General features: G+C 46.1%; 1 pseudogene; it reads left to right on the forward strand.

The window, feature by feature from the left end:
* Nucleotides 1-19739: 19739 nt before the first annotated feature.
* Nucleotides 19740-21439, forward strand: LOC126531149 (probable ATP-dependent RNA helicase DDX5 pseudogene; annotated as a pseudogene).
* Nucleotides 21440-21605: the final 166 nt, after the last annotated feature.

Genomic DNA, 21605 nt, shown 5'->3' on the forward strand with positions numbered 1-21605 from the left:
TTTCGCCAATACATTTCAACTGTCGAAGACGGAACAAACGGCTTAGAAAAAAGTTGCCGAATTAACAACACGTTGTTTGTTGGATATGCTTCGTCTACTACAAAGTTTGTCTCGTGTGGCTGTGACGGGGAGCGAAAAATAAGATTTTTTCATACAGGGATAAATATCATATTTCTTCATGATACATCAGCGCCAAACGACACTCACTGCATGCAGGATTACAGCAGAAACGAAATACTACCCGAAAGTAAACTGCCAGACCGGAAAGGAAACGATGGACAGAATGGATCTCTCCCTTTCGCAAACAATGTGACGTCACAGACCATGCGCAAAGCGAAGCGCGAGGCATGTGGAAAGAGCTGGCGGGCAAAAGATTTCCTTCGGGCCATGGGTGTATCATGTTATCGTCTGCGGTGTATTTGTCCGAGGATGTGCGCTCGTCAAGCCCGCTGCCAGAAGCTGCCGTCAGTGGTAAGCCGAGAAGCTATTCGCCTGCGGTAAGCAGTGCCCTGATTCTTTCCTCATAGATGGCTGGAAAAACTAACCTATGTGTTGGCCGAGCCTGTGGTTTGGCGGCATAACTGTTTACCGCGTGAACACACCCGGACCATAAAATACAGTAGCGTTGAAATCGCAGCGTTCTCGCTCGATTCACACGTTGCACCAAACTCCGCTAATGAGCGTTACTTGGCTCAGTGCCACCGTATCACGCCTCGCACAAGGACGAAGCCGATAAGTTGCTAGAGTCGCAATTCAATGCGAGTCAGCCAGGTCAAGCTCGTCCGCGGAATTTGGTCCGTCGTGTGAATCCAGCTTAACGCGTACGACCTTGCCATGGAGGGGCATATGCGGATATTTGATTGAGCTCTCTGATTATTGAGGGTGCAGACGATCGACATCTACCAACGCCATCAAGAAGCTCGATCCCGGCTGAACGAATCAGGATCGGGCAAAATCACGACACGAAATGCCAGTGTAGCAGCACTCTATACGAATCTGGCTAAGCCGCGATCGACAGTACCCGTGTGACAGGGGCAGCAATCGATCCGGCAACATATTTAAATGCTTGTTCGCTGCAGTAGCAAGCCGCTTTTTTTAACTAATATAAATTGATGTGTCAAGTAGAGAGCTGGCTATTTGTAATATGCTGCCTTCATCACGTAAACGAGAACTTGACCGCATTCGGCCAGGCGGTTGCTTCCTGTGTTCTCGCTCTAAATTGACATGCAGCATAAAAGCATTTTTCGTATCATATGAGAAGCGAACAAACAACGACACCAAGGACAATATAAGGGTAATTACTTGTACTTACTAACTGAATTGAAGAAATGATAAATTAATGAAAATGAAAGTGGATGTCTTCAGTTAGTAAGTACAGGTAATTTACTCTATGTCGTCCTTGGTGTCATTGTTGGCTTCTCATGATATGATTAATAAAAATCGGGCTCCTCGGTTAACCACCTTTCTTCTCGTTAATGACTTTTTTCATGCAATTTACGCATCCAACAGCGCAACAACCCGCCGACACGAATCTCCTCGGCGGACGAGCAAATAACGCAAAAAAAAAAGAAAGAAAGAACAGCTACAATACAAGAAGCTGTCAGCGCGTCCGAACTCCCATGCAGTGTACTTTTTTTTTGACCACCAAACCCTATCACGCGTACCGGAAGATCACGTGACCGTCTCATCGTGACGTCGGTCGGGACAAGTCTCTTTCGAAGAGGGCCATGTTTTGTTATTGACGCTAGATGTATATCACTTGAGGAAAGTCGTCTTATGAAGAATGTTATGAAGTTATGAATGCTATGTTATGAAGTCGTTATGAAGAATGTATGAATAGCGAGAAGATTGTCTACGTAATTTGCAGTATCATAAAGTGCAATGGTTTTCTTCTTTTTTTGTTGTTTTCGTATGGCCAAAAATCTGCAATTAAACGAACTGTGACTCACAGAGTGATCACTGAGGTCAGACACGTGACTGAGTAATGAAAATTTATCAAGATGAGAAGTAAGGATGAAGTCAAGTATACTAGATGAATTAATGGTATGACATTAGGGCTATTAACCGGCTCTGTTAATGCGAACATAGTAGAAGGGTTGACAAAGTCAATTTCAGCGCTATTCTTTGATGTAGTCGCGGCAAGATTTGATTGATCTATGGAGGGAACATTGAAGTCTCCAGATAGTATGGTGGGTGGCTGCCGATACCGTGTTGCGACGGAACGGAGCGCCTCGTGCAAATCAGCAACAAAGATCTTAGCGTCACGCGATGGGGAGAGGGGTGGGGGGAGGTTGCAGGCACCAACCACGTTTGTTGTTAAAAGGCGTTGCTGGCAATAAGCGCAAATTCCATATGTGTGTTTGCGTTAATTTGGACACACTGAAGTTGTTCGTGAGCGCGTATGAAAACGCCGCGCCAGCTCGATCACGTCGAAAGACACCCACATTAGGAAAAGCCGAAATGTTCTCAGAGCCGTTGATTGTTGGGTTTAGCGATGTTTTGGTTAGAACTATTAGGCTCGACTCAACTGTGTGAATTGAGTGGCTGAGTGCATCAAGTTAGGCAAAACGCTTCGGATGTTGGTGTAAAAAAACTATAGATTGCAGTGGCGGTTAATATCTCAACTAGAAGTTATCTCAACTAGAACTAATATCTCAACTAGAACTAGAGGAAGAGAAAGAGAGACCACAGTTTCAGTGTTTGCACTAAACGTGTACAGCTCGTTACCAATGAACAACTTCTCGTGCCGAAGTTTGAATGGTTTCTGTTGGGTCTTCGCGAATTGAATAAGATGCCACCTAGCCTTAAACGTGTTCCGATATTCTAAAATTAGAAACAGTGGACATCCTTTTCTCACTCAAACGTGGCCTACATAAAGATCCTAGACTACACCTGAACGAAGCGGAATTGCCGCTAAAAAGTGAACACAAATGTCTGGGCATAACTTTTGACAGAAAACTGACCTTCTTGCCACACATAAAGAACCTGAAGAAGAAAACTTCCCAATCATTAAACATATTAAAGGTGCTTTCACATAAACGCTGGGGGGCTGATAGGACCTGCCTTTTACACATCTACCGCAGTATAGTTCGCTCTTTCCTCTATTATGGGTGCATAGTATACAACTCAGCTCGACCGTCCTACCTGAAGCAATTAGATCCAGTACATAACTCAGGTCTGCGCCTTGCAAGTGGGGCATACAGGACATCACCCATAAACAGTCTATATGTCAAATGTAACGAACCAGCCCTCGCAGATAGAAGAGCCATGCTCACATGTGCATATGTCCTAAAAACTCGTTCACTACCAAAACATCTCTGCTACTCCAAAGTTACGAAGTGCCCGTCTAAGCAGCTTTTTAATAACAAACCGAATGCGACGAGACCCCTTATTCTCCGATTTGAAGAAATTTGCCAGGAATTAGGTATTCTAGACACACTGCCTGATGTTGCCCAGAGACCCGAACCACTGCCACCTTGGCACACCTTTCCCAGTGTAGGTGACTACACACTGACGCAATTTCATAAAAAGCAAACCCCACGTGAACATATAATATAAGAATTTTCGGCGCTAGATGAAAAGTACAAAGAATACACAGTATTTTATACTGACGGTTCTGAAACATCACTTTACGTCGGAAGTGCTGCAGTGCAAGATAAATGGGAAAAGGTGGTCAGGTTGCCTCAGGGCGCGTCAATTTTCTCAGCCGAATGTTCTGCCATTTCGGTGGCTGTACCAAAAATAGTAGAGATGAACATTCAAAACAGCATTATCTACACGGACTCGCTGAGTGCAATCAAAGCACTGAAAGTCAGAAACGTAAGGGAACCTTTAATAGGAAATATAATCCATAACATAATAACTGCTCAAACACAAGGACACGAAATTAAGCTCTGTTGGATACCAAGCCATCATGGAATTAGAGGCAACGACAGAGCTGACGCGTGCGCTGCTCAAGCCTGCCATAAGGATGTCAGTACTGTAAATATACCCTATGCAGATTGCATGAAGTTAGTAAAAAATAAGCTTAAAGAAAAATGGCAGTGTACATGGAATAGCGAAGAAAATAACAAACTACATTCAGTAAAACCTATTCTGGGAGAATGGAGGTCATGCAGGCATCAGGAACATTTTATAGAAGTAATTTTATGCCGCCTGCGCATCGACACACACACCTAACACATAACTTTCTACTGACAAAACAAGACAAACCCTTATGTGAGAAATGTGGAGATGAACTCACTGTAAATCACATTTTATTCTCGTGCACACAACTCGAACGGCTAAGGAAAAAAATATTTTACTGTATTTTACAATGAAGGCATTCCCTGCCATCCCAGTCTACTTTTAGGAGATAACCCACTTGTAGGAACTTCATCTATTTTTAGTATTTTGAAAGACGCAGCGATCCTAAACGAAATATAATATATCACAGAACTACTAATTCTAAAAATTCTTGCCCAGTTTTTTCACGCATCTTATGATGCACCTCACCCATTTTCTCAGTCTTGAGAAGAAGGCTGAGGTCTTCATTTGATTTGTTGGGCTCCTCAGAGTCCTTGTCCGGACAAGGACTTTCGCTGAGGATACCCAATTTTTGAGATAAATCATACCATGTGTTTGGCGCATGATAGCCTGAGTTGCTTATGCGCCATAAAACCCAATACAATACAATACAATCTAAAATTAGATCCCTTGAACTTTCCAGGAAACGAACTAGGTCTCGTACTTTGAAGTGCGCAACTTTTACAATTATAGACACGGACAGCGGTGATCTTCAACTGAATCTTTTTTTCACTGAGAAAACATTTCTATGCCTTATACATTGCTAAGTGAATGGTAGGAGGCTGCAAAGTTGTATCACTGAGGCTTCCGATGCAGTCCATGTATCAGTTTCAATGTCATTTAAACCAAAACATACAAAATTTGATCTTTGTGCCCTGTCATCAAATTAATCTAGCCTAGATCCAATGGACGGGTTCTGGTCTGCGCAGTGTTTAGCCAGCATGCGTATCTGATTTACTTCGTTATTCACTGTGACTATTGACGAACAATCCTCCTCTATCTTAGGCAATCGTTTTTTAATGCCGTCAAGTGCCTTGTCACTCTGTGTTAACTTTTGGCGGGCGGATTTAGCTTCATCTAGTAGGGGCGTCTGACCTCGCGGGCGTTCATTGAGCGCTTCCATTATGTCACTAGATGTTGCACTTCCTCGTGCATTTTGGACGGGGTTTTCATCAGTATCACCAGATAACATCAACAGCTGTCCAAAATCATGCATGCAGTCTCAAAAGCATGCATGCAACATGGCGCTGCAACCACAGCTATGGAAATGTGCCGCCCGTTGGCCTGTTAATTCACATTATTCATGTTCTCCTATGCTGTTTCATGAATACAACGGTCAGTTTGGCCTATATAACAAGCACCACACGAGAGGGGCAAGCTATGAACAACGTCCTGTTCACATTCGTCATGTTTGTTTCCATGTTTTACTGTGCACCACCGAAAGGCAGCTTCATTATTCACACACGGGCACATAGAATATGCCTTCCGGGGGGCAGAGCAAACAGCCTTTTCTACCTTGTCTGTTTGCGATCTTCTTGAAGTTGTGGCTGAGTCCGTGAAAATACGGAACAAGTGTGACGGCACACCTTGAAGTCTCAACGTTGTTCGACACGTCCGCTTGGTTCTTCAGCCCTTCAGCTTCTGAAGCACGTTCCCGGTGATGGCTGTCAATAAATCCTCCGGGCAGCCAGCATTCCGAAGCCTCGTGACCTGCTTATGCAAACTCCGCTCCATGTGGCCTGACCTTTCGAGAGCTGAAAAGAGGACCTAGAAGGTCAATCATCTCGTGACTGTCTTCGAATGGCAAGAAGGGTGTGGCAGGAGGCCATTTGTCGCTCTTGGCTGATAGCTCCAGCAGACATGGCCGCTTACAATTTCAACCCATCCATATGCACCAACTATATACAGGGTGTCCCATGTAAAATGAGCCAAGATTTTAAAAATGAAAGGTGCGCCGTAAGCGAATTGAACCAAACGCATATTCATCGCACTAGCCTATAATAGCTCAGACAATTTGATTGTTTTCGCTACAACTCGCTAGTTAATTAAGTTTAATTACCCAACCTTTATTAACTAGCTGAGGACCCGAAGTATAATACGTAGATTTGTAGAGCACCTTCAGAAACCACCGATCGAGTTGTTTCCTGTACGATGCGTCTCACGTACTCCTTTTTCCGAGCTGCAAAGGAAGCCCGCGAAATATGAAAAAAGCTACGCGACGGAGCGCTTTCGCAGTGGTATCGTGCTGATCTCAAGCGTCCGTTCAGTGAACAAGGTCGGCTGAATCGTGACTGGTGACGGGGAAGCGGCAGGACGTTCTTTATCTCTCGGCAGCGTTTGGCCAGCAGCATGAATTTGCGCCATCATCCGACGAGAGCCGACCTTGCTCACCGAATGCACACTTGAGAGCAGCACGATACCGCCGCATGCGCAAGCGCTCCGTCACGGGATTTTAGTATTACGCGGGCTTTCATTGCAACCCGTAAAAAAGGACTACGTGAGACGGATCGTACAGAAAACAACTCGATCGATGGTATCTGAAGGTGCTCTACAAATCTGCTTATCATACTTGGGGTCTTGAGGCAATAATTATAAAGTTTGGTAATGAAACTTGCTTAATTAGTGAGTTATGGGGAAAACAACATAATTGCTATGTTTCTATAGGCCATTGCGAACAGTATGCGTTCGGCTCAATTCGCTTCGGATGCGCCTTTACCTTTTACAATATTGGCTCAAGTTACGTGGCACACCCTGTATACCTCAACAAAGCACCATGTTAACGCATTGCTCATTCTAAATTGCGCCTACCTAAACGCTCCGAGGTGGCCGTACAAAATGTTCAATTATAAACAGGCTTCATGTAGGTACTTACCAATGGAGTAGCCAGAAACTTTTCACAGCTAGCGTCTTTAAAATTGGTCAAAGGGGTTCGCTCGCTAAAACCGATGTTAACGAAAACATGGTATAATATTATCAGTTATATATTTGCAGTGGCTATGGTGTTAGGCTGCTGAGCACGAGGTCGCGGGATCGAATCCCGGCTACGGCGGACGCATTTCGATGGGGGCGAAATGCGAAAACACCCGTGTACTTAGATTTAGGTGCACGTTAAAGAACCCCAGGTGGTCGAAATTTCCGGAGTCCTCCACTACGGCGTGCCTCATAATCAGAAAGTGGTTTTGGCACGTAAAACCCCATAATTAAAAAAAATATATTTGCAACATTACTACCCACGCACTCTACTTTGGTATCGTCAAGCACGCATTTGACCTCGGAAGGGAGGTGGGGCAGGTGGCTGTTGTAGCACGTCCTTTTATGCCAAGTATTCCTGGTACACAGAAATATAGAGGGGCACGTGCCCAGTATGAACCAGCCCCTTCCACCTGGCTACGCCGCTGGTACGCTTACTCTTCTACGAGCTTCCGTGACTAAACTGTGATCTTTGGCACAGGTTAAGACATGCGTTAAGGAAGCATATCTCAATGGCTGCCCAGATAACAAACACGTCTTTCACAATAAAAGCGAATAAAATTTCATCGTTTATTCAAGATCTGCGAGTCGCAGGCATGAAGTATGCACCAAGTAAGCTCGAACATATCAAGAAGCGATCTCCACAGTCAGTAATTATGCCACGATATCTTGTTATCAGCCTAACTCTTATAATGCTCTCATAATCATATTCAGTACAGAAACTCGAGCGAATACGTTCAACTTGTCGGATACGTACAATCACGACAGTCTTACGAGAAAAAAAAGATTGCAAACTTAACCTAACTATATCAACTCGGCCTCACGGGTTTATAAGGTTGAAAAGGCTCGAATGTGATTCATTTGATAAAAATATTTCCCGACGATTACGATACTCCCTAATGCGAAATTTGAGCGCAGCTCTACACGTGTTTTCATTGCGCGATATATTGGCTGGCGCGGAGAATCTGTCTCGTGCGGCACATTGCAAATGGAGAGAAGCGCGGCGCGAGTGCCTCGCTAATCGGGATATTGTGAGAGGCAGCGCGTGGGCGACCGTTGGGCGCAATCCGCCGCATGCCATCGGTAAACAGTCGACGGCGTGCTACTCTGGCGCCATCTCGTAGCAATCGTCGCCGCAGAGCCGCACTTCGCTTTTCTTCACACGCTTTTGCCATACACTCCTCCTCCGCTGTCCTCCACGCGCTCTTTTCGCTATCGCCGTCTTTCATCTCCCGCTGCACTCCGCGTTCGCTCTTTCATCCTTCGCTGCGTTCGTTCGCTCGTTTACGCCGAGGGACGACGCCGACGCGAAACGCAGGAACGGGCGCCTAAGAGCTGCGCTCTGAAACTACCAGACATACGCTCACGCAATCACATTTACGCATATCTGCGCACGCATGTACAGGCATACGTTGTCCGGATACGATACATACCTATTTTATTTATATAGTAATTTTATTTGTTCCAGACATATGTTACATTACATGGCTGAGGAGATGGGGAAAAGAGCCACTGTATCGCGGCTTGACTGCTTGACCGCTCCCATCTCCCGAAAGTACATCAGGAAGTTGCATGCAGCCAGATGATCAATTCGATAAGTATATTTCAAATTGTACTTTCAGCTAATCTAAAACTATACATGACTCGAACAACTATAAGAACTGCAAAAAAAAAATCACAAGAGATATTTTCTTAAGGTTTTTATAAGAAAAGTATTTAATAGGGAAATAATTTAAACTATGGTTATTTACCCCCGCAGTAAGGAATACATCTTGAAGACCATTCTTTACTTGATATTTATGACACCTGCCATGAACGTGCCTGAGACACTCATTGCGTTTCCTTCGGCGCGTTCATAACTGGGCGTCATTTAAATCAAGCAAGGGCTTCAACGTAAGCGGCATTTATGAATACGGGGGTTATAGATGACTGAAGAGCGCATATTAGAACACTTGCATTCCGCAATTTGTGCGCGGCTGTGGGACATTCATCGTGTCGTGTAGTGCATGTAGTGATTATATATAAGGTACTCAATAAATTCGCAGTTTTCGATAAAAAATTGGGTAGAAGAGCTGCCACTACACGATGAGGGCTGATTACCACATTATTTCATTTTTGCCAGCAGACCCCGCTTCACAGATTGTGCAAGCGATACTTCTAAATTACACCGTACCTGTAATAAGAACGGTGATAGTCGTGTAGGGTCGTGATGCCACTGGAGAGGTCGGTAACAGTAACAGTGATGCTACAGTATGTGGGTGGCGACGGTTAGCTGGCAGTGTACGAAGGGTGTTTATACTCTATGAAGAAAAAAGAAAAGTAGTACCGATTCTTCCTCTCGTAACGCATTTCTCGTGCGATATGCACGAAGTGACGCCTCGTTCACTGGAGACGTATTCTGAGACGATTGCTTGGGCGATACTATCGCCTTCATGTGACGTAGTGCTCAACCAGCCAATCAACTCATCCTATTTTGGTCAACGAGCCAATCAGCGAGCGCGTGAAGACGATACTATCGCTGAAAGCGACCGTCGCAGCATACGACCCCTGGTCATCAGGCCTATGTAACGGAAAGGGGTGTATGTAAAAGCGCCGCAGAACGGAATCGCCAATGAGCGGCTCCGATACTAGCTACTTTTCGTCGCACGTATTCGCCGCTCGTATTATACGGGGTGGCATGGTTTGGTCGCTTCTTTCTCCTCGCGTTCCTTTAACTGCATCCTGCGGCAGTGAGGCGCCATCTAGAAAAGCGGGCGCAAACTCGCCAGTCCACTTCACGGATCGGTCACTGAGCGTCGCCTTGCGCATAGATGAAAGCAGCTCTTTCTGATTCTTTATTCTGCGACTCAGCTTCTGTCTTGCTTCGTGAGCATTACAACGGCTACTGATTTAGCAATAGAGTCAGTGATTTCCTCAAAGTATCGCGATAATGCTCCAAAATGTACCGATTTTTGACCTGTTTCAAAAATTAAAGTGACAATTATAGGGATTTTTGAATTCTGAATTATTTGCGTTCATATTTCGAGGTGGGAGGGGCGGGCCCACGGTAGCGGGTAGACAGCACGCGCCACTGCAGTGGCCCTGTCAATAGCAAAATTCTTGCATTGAAATACGTCCTTGGTTATAAATATCGGTCATCCGATATCTTCGCAAGGTGACAAATGCGCTTGCAGCAGGCTTCTTTTTCTTTTTTCCTTCACGGGGGCTTCAGTGTGTCGGCATGTTCGGTATCGCATATCAGCCCAGAGAAGAGTCAGCAGCGCTGCCTGCGCCGAGCTGCCAAGCGGCCAGACGTCCGGGACGAACCTCGCTGCACGCCTACATTTCCCGAGCAATGTGCAAGGAAACACCCAAATCGCTCATTCTAGAGGCAGCGGTGGCTAAACACACATTCCTCGCATGAAAACGAACGCGAAGGTTAAAAGTCGTACTGTAGAACTATTTGTTATTGATTACGTTGTCATATTTGAATTCCTCCATAACGAGTAGTCGTTGTTCAGGCTCCTATTGAGCAAGCGGTATTACTGCAATGTTATTTCCAGCATCTGCAGTTCCCCTGAAATTTTAATTCACGAGACTGCGATGCCGTATTCCATCATTAAATTCTTATCTACACAGCGCTCGCTTGACGCGGTCCTCACTCTGTCATTCTTGTGAGGACTCTTAAACTACAGATAATCGCTTTTTATTCGGCCGTCAATTCTCGATAAAAGAAACAAAAAGATTATCGAAAGTCCGTTTCGTAAGCTTGGACTTCCCCTGAGTTCACCAATTATCCTTTCTCTGTGCACGTGACAGGTGTATTTCCATGGCCATGTGCAACTTGAGTGAATAAACTTTATTGTAGGTCCGGCGAGGACGCGAACTCGTCGCGCACCCGGCTAGTCCCACGTCGGGACCGGCAGGTCTAGCCCACCGTCCCGGTCGCGGGCACGCCGGACGGCCAGGATTTGCTTTTCTAGAGCGGGGCTACGCAAAAGCGAGTCCCACTCCTCCTTGATGAACTTGGGGTATGTCGACCCGCACTCCCAGAGCATGTGAGGTAGAGTGGAGGTCTGGCCGCAGGACGGGCAGGCGTCGTCGCGATACACGTCGGGGTAAGCCTCGTGGAGAGCGGACAGACACGGATATGTGCTGGTCTGTAGGAGCCTAAGTGAAACGGCTTGCGCCCTATTCAACTTGGGGTGAGGGGGTGGAAAGACCCTTCTGGACATGTAGAAATATTTAATAATCTCATTGTGAGTAGCGGGAGCGTCCCTGTGACCGTAGAGAGGAGGGGAGTCAGTGCTCCTTATAGAGGAAGCGCGGTCGGTGAGGTCACGCGCAGCCTCGTGGGCAGACTCATTGAGGTTCGGGGGAGCACCCTCGACCGATCCTACGTGAGCGGGAAACCAGTGAATTGAATGGTTTGTGAGAGCATGTGGACTCGAGCCGCTAAGAAGACGAACAGCTTCCTTGGCGATGCAACCCTTTTGAAAAGCCCTAACTGCCGTTTTGGAATCACTATAAATTTCGGACCCACGACCGTCTAGCAGGGCGAGGGCGATGGCGACTTGCTCGGCGACTCCGGGGTCTGAAGTGCGAATTGAGGCGCTATTGGAAATGTTGCCGCCCGAGTCGACCACAACGACGGCAAAGGTCTTCCCGTCACTGTACTCCGCAGCGTCGACGAAGCTTGCGCTAATGTCGTGTCGCTTGATCTGTTTGAGGATGGCGGCTGCTCTGGCCTTGCGTCTGCCCTCGTTGTGGACGGGATGGACGTTTCGGGGCACAGGGGCGACTTCGAACTTTTCTCGAATGCACCTAGGGATCGGGGTACTGACCATCGGGAATCCCGCAGGGTGGTAACCCAGCTCTTCGAGGATGCGTTTACCTGCTGCTGTGGTGCCCAGGCGAGTGAGTTGCGCGCGTTCTTGGGCTTCGGCAATCTCCTCGGCGGTGTTATGTACCCCCAGCTTCAAGAGATCCTCGGTATGGGTCCTGATGGGTAGCCCGAGAGCCCTCTTGACTATTTTGCGGATAAGAACATTGAGCTTGTCTCGCTCCGCTCTGAGCCAGTTGTGCATAGAAATCGTGTACGTGAGGTGGCAGAGTACGAAGGCATTGATCAGCCTGAGAAGATTGCTTTCCTTCATGCCTCGATGCCGGTTTGCGATTCTGCGAACGAGGCGGAAAGCGTTGTCCGTCTTCGCGATAATCTTGCGGAGAGCAGTTCCGTTTCCGCCGTTGTATTCGACAAACATGCCCAGGACCCGAATAACGTCGACCCTGGGTATCACCCCCCCGTCACAAGTGCGAAGTCTGATGCTGCTTTCAGAGACTGGCTTCCAATCTTTGGGTCTGCCTCCCTTCTCTTTTCTGTAAAGTAGCAGCTCCGACTTGGCGGGGGAGCATCGAAGTCCGGTGGGGCGGAGATACTCCTCGATCACGTCAATCGCCTCCTGCATGGCTTCTTCGACTTGTCTGATGCTTGTCTGACATTAGTCTTCTCTTCTTTCTTTTTTTTAAATCTCGTGCAAATTTGCAGACTCGATTCATCAATTTTCCCGTAATCTTACTTTCTTTTCTCTTTCTCTTCCATCTCTTCTTTTTCTGGCTCTAAATAGGTTCCGTTATATATATATACATATACATATATATACATATATATATATATATATATATATATATATATATATATATATATATATATATATATATATATATATATATATATATAAGCAACTGTAGAAGCACTGACTGCTCAACGAGGTGTAATGCTCGTGAAAGAGAAGAAAAAAGCGCACAGGCGAGATCAGGAGAATTTTTACTTACACAGGTCTGGTCTCGCGATGTCCCCTCTATGTTCTTATTGCAGTGCACCTGAAACTATTGAACATTATTTTCTCTCATGCCGCCGCTTTCTAAGACAAAGAAGAATATTAGAATACTCATTTACCAAACTTGGCCTATCACTAACCTCGACAAACATTCTTTCTTTTGGGGCAACTTCACTGGGAACCAGCCACAGGGATGCTTTTCTTGCTGTTTACAATTTTATTAGAGAGACAAAAAGAGTACCTTGCTGATTTTCTACAATTATCCATAGTTTCTATTACTTAATTCCTTTACGTTAAATTATTTTATCAAAATTCTTACCAATACTTTCATTGCAAGTCTAAATTACAGTTCTATCGTCCCACGCTCCACTATTCAAATCTAGTTTCTCTATACTTCCAAACTTACGGAAAACCGCCTGCTTCTTGGCCAATCCCCCATAGTGGGTACGCGCCACTGTCTGGGAAACAAGACAAGACAAGACAAGAAGAGAAAGAAGAGCGGGCCAGATCAATTATCCTTGTTCTAATTGAGTGGCAAGCCCTGCGATTGTGCTGAGGATTATCGAAATTTGTGGCTAATAATGTCTTACATAAAGAAGTCAGGTGGCTTTCAATATTGTGCAGATTTCGGTTGCTAACGGTGCAAACATTCTTAAAACTGTACGAATCCCCTATTAGAAGATTGGAAAACATATCTGTATCCCTGCCTGCATAATTTTTTGGAGTACAGGTGGTCTTTGTACAAACATTGATTAACCCCGTAAATGTACGTATTTGGGAGATGCCTCCTATTTGTGATGTGCGAGAGAGGCTACAAACAATCTATGATGACACCTACCCTAACAATGCAAAATTTATCTCTCAAAATATACTAAATTGACTATTACAAGATTATTTATTGAGTTTAAGTATAAATACGGTAATCGCAACAGACGCCTCACAGTGTGGAGAAAACTCTAGAACTTGCATTTTCGCTCCTGCTCTAGACTGTTCATTCTCAATTAGGATTCCGGACTACTTATCCGTATTTCTGGCTGAATTTCTAGCTGTAATGTTAGCCTTACGAAAGCTAAATTCATCAATATCGACGATAGTCATAATAACGGATTCTTTATCTTTATGTGCATCACTAACAACAAATAGTGGCGCTAGCCTTTCACGTACACTTCATTTTCTAGTGCCTGCCCACATAAATTTATTTAGATTACTTTGGGTGCCTGGTCATAGAGGATTATACATGAACGAGATGGCTGACAGTCGCGCGAAAGCGGCCCTCAATGCCCCTGTACTATCATTAATTCCGGCATCAGCTTGCCCAACTACTACTAGATTCAGGAGATATGCAATTGCTCTAAACTTTTTGAATCCAGGGATAGCAAGATTTTTCAGAATATCGACACCTCCTATTCCCTTAGGCCAAAAATTCCTTTCACACCAGAAAAACTGAAGTAATTTTTACTCGGTTATGCTGTTGAACACCATTATTAAAGTTTTATCGTCATAGGGCTGGTCTTGCACCTTTCCCTCTGTGCCCATACTGTGCAGCAGATGAAACCATCCATCATTTTTTCTTATTCTGCCGCCGTTTTTTCGCTTTAAGAAAAAAAAAAGACATTTTAGGACCAACGTTCACGCAACTTGGTTTAACTTTCTCCATTTTAAATATCCTTTCTCTAGGAGCCTCTTTTTCTTGGCAACTACCACAGGGATGTCTGCCAGCGGTGGAGGAATTCATAGTTGTTTCAAGACGTTTTTCTTAAGTTCTTCAAACATTATTTTTATCCGTTTCCACATGACACTTTTACCAGTTTTTGTAATACCAACACCTTCCTAACACCATCCAAATCTTGGCCAATCCCCCGCAGTGGGTACGCGCCATCGAAGAAGGATATCCAATCCAATCCAGTTATGTCTGATTAAACGGAATGTTTTTTTGGCGCAGTCATAGTTTTGAACCATGTGGGTGTCATTCGCCATCGCCCGACATCAAGATGATCGTCAACTGGTGAAGAACTACCAGGAAGATGGAGGTTATGCCGTCGAATTACCTGAAAAGGTCTGCGGCATTGGATGAGCGCCTGAAGTCCCTGCAAGACGTTCCTGGCGACTTTTTACTAGACAATGACCAAGAGAGAAACAACAGTAGTAGTACCATTGGATCCCCGGAAGACCAGGGATCCTATGACCGCAGTACTACAGCGAATTATGTTGAAATTCACTCAACCAAACAGACGACTCGACTACCGGGGCACGCAAACGAGCTGGTAAGCCCGGGCTTTTAATTTTGTTCGGAAACACCAAAAGAAAGCGTTTACATGGCGAAGACTGCGGCAGGCCTACTATACGCACAAATGAACGTCAATGGAAGCGTCATTGAAGTATTAATTGACACTGGAGCATCAGTTGGCATAGCTTACTCTCTAGTGATTCCTCAAGACCAAATATTTAGTGGCAAAGTTGTCAAAGTACCCAGTTACGATGGAACTTCTCGAGCAATAGACAAGTGGGCACGCGTGTCCGTGCAATTTCAAACAAAGAAAGCAACTGTAGAAGCACTACTCGTTCGTGACGCCGCGTTTAATTTTATACTGGCACGCCCTGACGTGAAGAAATTAAAGATAAATATCTCACGGCGCGATGGAGTCGTTGTAGACACCCCATTCGAGACGTCCCAGTTGACTGGGTGTGCAGACTTTCAAACACGTGTGAAGTTGGTCAGAGAGAGTTCACATGTACCAACACAATTCCCGGAGCTGATATGTATCGGAGTTTACCCTATTGCAGCGAAAGTAAGAAGTTCCATTCGTACTCAACGACACGTCACCTGTTAAAGAAAGCCCTATGGGATGTCCTATGAAAAAAAAAATGGCTATAAGAAGAGTTGCAAGGCTTGCTATGGGCTGAAGTTATTCGACCATGAATGTCTACCTTTGCAACTCCGATTACAATTGTGCCCTAATGTGATAGAACTTTAAATATATGCACTGATTATAGACTTGTAAACCGTCAGACTGATGTATGCCCGTACCCGATGCCAAGAATCGACGATATCATTGACGAGACAGGCGGATGTACATTGTTTTCCCGCATCGACCTTTGCAAAGGGTATTGGCAGATTCCGTTTCAAGAAGACTACAAGCAATTCACGGCGTTTGTTACTCCTTTCAGTACTTTGGAATACAAACGACTCCCTTTCGGTTGGGAAAATTTCGGTGCATCGTTTCAGAAGATCATGAACAGCGTGCTTAGTGAATTTACCGGGATTTTCTGCAACGTGTATGTGGATGACATAATCATTTATTCGGAGACTCGTGATGACCGCTGCTCGTATCTATCCCGGGTACTAGAGGCAGTTAGCAAAGCTGGGCTAAAGATTAACTTAAAGAAGAGTGAATTCTTTAAGAACACCGTTGTCTTCCTAGGGAGAGTATTTGACGGACAAACAAAAAGCACAAAAGAAAGGTCCGTCAAGCACATCTCCCAGCTGACCAAACCGTATGATGTGCATTCTCTTCGAGCGTTCCTGAGTCTCGCTGGACATCTTAGGGCTTTTATAACAGACTACGACCTGAAAACCAAATGCCGAACATTGTTGGCACAAAAAGAGACTCCATTTCTATGGTCTAATGAATGCGAAGAGACCTATCACCAGCTCATAAAAATTATATCGTTTGACCCGGTGCTGACAATACGGGATTTTTCGAAGACCTTCGAGTTAAACACCAACGCTTCCCATGATGATACTGGCGCTATACCATACCAGCGGGACGAGAGTGAGCATCCGAAGAGACAGCTGAAAGTGATTGGCTATTACTCATACACATTCACCAAGGCAGAAGTTAACTGCACAACGACGGAAAAAGAAGCATTGGCAGTCGTAATGGCCTTTCGTTATTTCAGGACGTACCTGAAAGGCAAGTGCTTCAACCTATTCACCAATAGCCAAGCACTGACATACATTCTTAATCTCTCGCAACCTATAGGAAGACTGGCCAGGTCGGTGAGCGAAACACGGCAGTTTGCCTTCGATGTCGCTCACAGGCCAGGAGAAATAAACATCACGTACTCGTGACGCCTGCGGCATAAAAGATGTTCCCCATCCGTCGCCAAGGTTTGTGTATGGTGGCGCTGGCTAACACTCCCAGGATTAGTTCTAGCAGTAAAACATAAATACTCAAAGTGGATGGGAAAACGGCACCGTGATAGTTCAACTGGTAGAGCAACGCATGCGCAGTGCGAACACGTGGGATCGTTCCCCACCTGCCGCAAGTTGATTTTTCATCTATTTTCATTTCCATTAATTTATAATTTGTTTAATTCATTTACTAAGTACAAATAATTTCCCCTACGTTTTCCTTCGTGTCATTGTTTGTTGGCTTCTTATGACATGAAAAATCAGCTGTTCCTTTCTGTGAAGGTGGTTGACGAGCGAAGCTGTTTAGCACAGGACACGGATGTGAAACATAATTTTGAACAAAGGTGCAAACTCGTTTATTGTCTTGATGAGTGGTCATTGTGACTAAAGGTGCGCACACTTATTTATTGCCTTGATTGGTGGTCATTATTTCACTCGCAACTCCAATTACATTCTTTGATAAGGTCAAATCGATTCACGTACGCGTTGGCTGGTCGTTTGGGCCGGATCGGTGTGTCATCGAAAGGGATATGTCTGCAACACGGAACGCATAAACCGCTCCCTTTTCGGTACCGATACATCCACATTGAAATCACCGGCAACGACAACAGGGGTAGTCTCATTGCAGCCAATTGTCGTAAAGTGAGTAGGCATGAACCTTAATGGACTATGAGCCGTTGCATTTTTTGCTTGCTTACGTGGGTATGAGCCATTGCTAACCGGGGTATGAGCCATTGATGATGACATGCTGCTCTGTGTGTTGTATGCGTGATTAGAAAAAATTTAAGCACTGTTCACTTCACTTTGCTGAGTGCTTGTCGCCTCTGCCTTACGGGGCTATGAGCCATTGCATTTATTGCTTGCTTACGGGAGCATGGATGCTTACGGGGGTATGAACCATTGATGATGATAGTTTTTGTTCCCGGAGAGCAATAATGCACGGAACACTAGCCGCATACAGCTTCGCTGTAATATCGCCAGATGCAGACGCCTTGTCAAGACTGATAATTAGGAACCAGGATGACAAGTATGTCACCCATATGTTGTGGGACGGCAAGGAAGAGATGATTTTCAAACATGGTAGGCTGCACTTGCCTACAACAAACGTAGAAAGAAATTTAAGACTGTATTATGATTCTCCGGAATCCGGTGGTCATGACGGTTTTTGGAAGGTTAAACAGATGTTTCACTGCATTACGATGAAACAGGATGTTTCAGAATATGTGAAGACGTACCATCAATGCCAGCTCTGCAAAGCGAAGTTCAAACCCCGTGAAAGCGCCACGGTTATACCAAAACACTCAGAAAAGTCATTTGGGACTATGCACCTTCGCTGAGCTCAGAAAAAAAAGGGAGAGAGTACGAACTACGCAAGCTTTTCTACTGGCTATTAATGAGTGTACAAGCATGGTGGCATGCAAGCCCAGAAAAGAAGATTCCAACTGCATTATATCACTGCTTAACCGAGATATGTCCAAACACACGTGAACATATGGGTTTGTGTGTTCAAACACACACAGCCTCAAGTGATCGCTTGAAACGATGGACTGACGAGAGGAATATAGAGATTCGTTTTGCTGCATCGTACCATACAGAAACAAATGGACTCACCGAGAGTGCGATACGAGATGTCAAACAGTTCATCGCGCTTTACCCGGGATTTCTAGGTGGTTGAAAATATGCCCTTGAAGCGGCTGTGAACCACCACAATCACTCACATACGGCTGGCTTAGAATGAACACTGTACATCGCGTATCATGGCAAATCGAAATGGCTTCCCGCAGACCGCCTGTTGGGAATCGCGAATCTCTTGGTGCTGCAAGAACGAAAGAAATGTGAGACCGCCATGAAAAGAAATTACGACCGCCGACATTGAATGAGATCATCGGACATACGTGGGCGATTACGTGCTTGTTCGGAGAGGTCTGCAAGTATGAAAGGCCCCTTTTACAGGACCCTACAAAGTTATGAAGACGGCCCACCAGCATGGCATTTCAAAGACTCTCTGCTACGGTGGACCGCAAGATGTTACTGAGACATCTGTGGATAATGCGGTACCATATCAACCCATGAGGGTTGACGACAGAGGAGAGTCCCGTGTAACGCTCGTGAAAGAGAAGGAAGAAGCGCACAGGAGAGACCAAGAGAAGAGGAACAAGAGGGGGTCAGATCAATTATGTCTGATTAAACGGAACGTTAGACAAGGCATTCTTCATTTTCCTCTATTATTAAATGAATATTCATGTAAAATAATATTATTATAAAAAATGTTTACCTTTAATACCCTCGTTATTACAATTACGGCTGTTTACCCCCTTCTCCGTCTATCTGCTTATTGCTCACCACCCGCTTCATGGCCAATCCTCCGTTGTGAATATGTGTCATTGTCTGGGATCAGCATGATGATCGTCATCCTGATCGGGCGAAGAAGAGGAGGATCGGAGGTCGACTGAGGCGGGCGCAATATTGGGGCTTGGGGCCGAGCCAGTATATCACAAGCATCTATATCTACATCGGGCGAGCGTGAATTTTTTGGATCAAGAACCTGGTACCAAGATCAGGAGACTCCGAAGATGGGGGACCTGCTCTTCGGCCTCAACGGCCTGAATGGAGGCCAGCTGCTCGGTCCCCCCAACGGCCCCAACGAGCCGCTGCCTCCAAATCCAGCCTTGAACGTCATTTTACGACGATCTCGTCATCGATTTGCCCCTAAACTCTAAAGACAGGTACATGGCCAAGGGCGACAACTACATGACAACTTTGTTCATCAGCAATCAAACGGTTACCGACAGCGCCGGCAACATGCATCAACCTAGACCTCCAAAGTGGCGCGAAATAATTCTGCAGCCTTTCGCGAAGAACTTCTACCGCGAGAACTTTAGAACGGCCTGGCGTTCGCCAGAGGAAGTGGAAGATTATCGCCAGAAAAACCGAATTACAGTAAATGGGCGCGGCGTTCAGAAGCCACTGCTGCGTCTTCATGAGGCCAAGTTCCCAGCATGCCTGATCGAGGCCCTCGAGGCGAACAACTACATCTCCCCGACTCCCGTGCAGGCACAGTGTTGGGCCGTAGCGCTCAAGGGTAGAGACCTGCTCGCCATCCTCGGCTCCGGAGTTGAGGGCAAGACCCTGGCTTACATCCTCCCGGCCATCGTTCACGTTCTCAACCAGTAGCCTCTACAACTCCACCAGGGTTTTCTGGCTCTGGTATTGGCTCCAACTACCGAGGCAGCCCGCAAGATTCAGCGGGTGTTGGGCGAACTCGAAAGATGCGCCAACGTCCGCGCCACGTGCGTCTTCACCGGCTGTCCGAAAGACCGACAGCTGAGGGATCTTTGTCGCGGCTACGAAATATGCGTCGCGACGCCTGGTCGTCTCTACACTTTCCTCAAGGAGGGTAAGTTGGACATCGGCCGCTGCACCTACCTTGTGCTGGACGAAGTGGACCGCATGGTCGACATGGGTTTCGAACAACAGATCCTCGGCATCGCGAAGCACGTAAGGCCCGATCGGCAGACCCTGATGTGGATGTCGAGGAGACCCAAGGAACTGTACCGGCTCGTCGACGCACTGCTGAAAGACTACATAGAGGTTAACATCGGTGAGCGTCGTGCCTCGCCCTATGAGAGCGTCGAGCACGTGGTCTGCATTTGTGCCGAATCTGAGAAATACGCGAGGCTCTCGGCACTCTTAGAGGATATCCTGAGCGAGCAAGAAGTTGGAGCCAGAAAGCTCATCGTGTTTGTAGAAACAAAGAAGCGTGTCGACGACCTGGTGTCCAAGCTGCGACTCCGAGACTGGCCCGTCGTCGGCGTCCACGGCGGCACTACGGAGCGCGCGCGGGATTGGGCGCTTGCCGCATTCCGCCAAGGCAAGACTCCCATCCTGGTGGCGACCGACGTGGCCGCGCGGGAACTGCGCTCGGACCGCGTGCGCTACGTGGTCAATTACGATTACCCAAGTGACGCCGAAGGGTACGCACGACGGATCGGCCACATGTCGCACTCCAAGGGGGAGCCCGGTAGCGCGTACACGTTTCTTGAGCCGAACGACAGTCGCTGCGCCCAGGAGATGATTGGGATTCTACGACAAGAAAAGAGAGAAGTTCCTCCGGAACTGTACGCGACCGCTAAGAAAAAAAAGCAGTGGAAGCGACAGGCAGTCAATGGTTACGATGCCCTGTAAGCCTTCTGGGCTTGAGGACCATTGCTGCTTGAAGTTGTGATAGTGCTCCCCTAGTGCGGATGGGATTAGTGCCTGACCTAAAGAGCGCCTGCTTGGGGTATGTACGTGTCTGCAGCCAGTGTGGAAGTAAATATAACTGCGCCTTATGGAGATAATCAATCTTTCGGTGCGACTCCATGACGATCTGAAATGTGAACGTGTTTAAACGGGACCAACTGATAAACTGAGCTCTTGGCGTGAAATTACCAGCTGTTATCAACGGACATAGTTCGGCCGAATAAAATCAGCAAATTGGCAGGGGAAAATTTTGGCTCTACCAATTAAATCTGGAAGTTTCCAAGCAATATTCTGCGTAGCTGCTTTGCGTAATCTGTCGACTTGTATCTTCACACTGTACTAGGTTTATTTTTGCGATTTTCTTATTCCCACCA

This window comes from Dermacentor andersoni, chromosome 5 (genome assembly GCF_023375885.2).
Source record: "Dermacentor andersoni chromosome 5, qqDerAnde1_hic_scaffold, whole genome shotgun sequence".
In the NCBI taxonomy this organism is placed as follows: Eukaryota; Metazoa; Arthropoda; class Arachnida; order Ixodida; family Ixodidae; genus Dermacentor; species Dermacentor andersoni.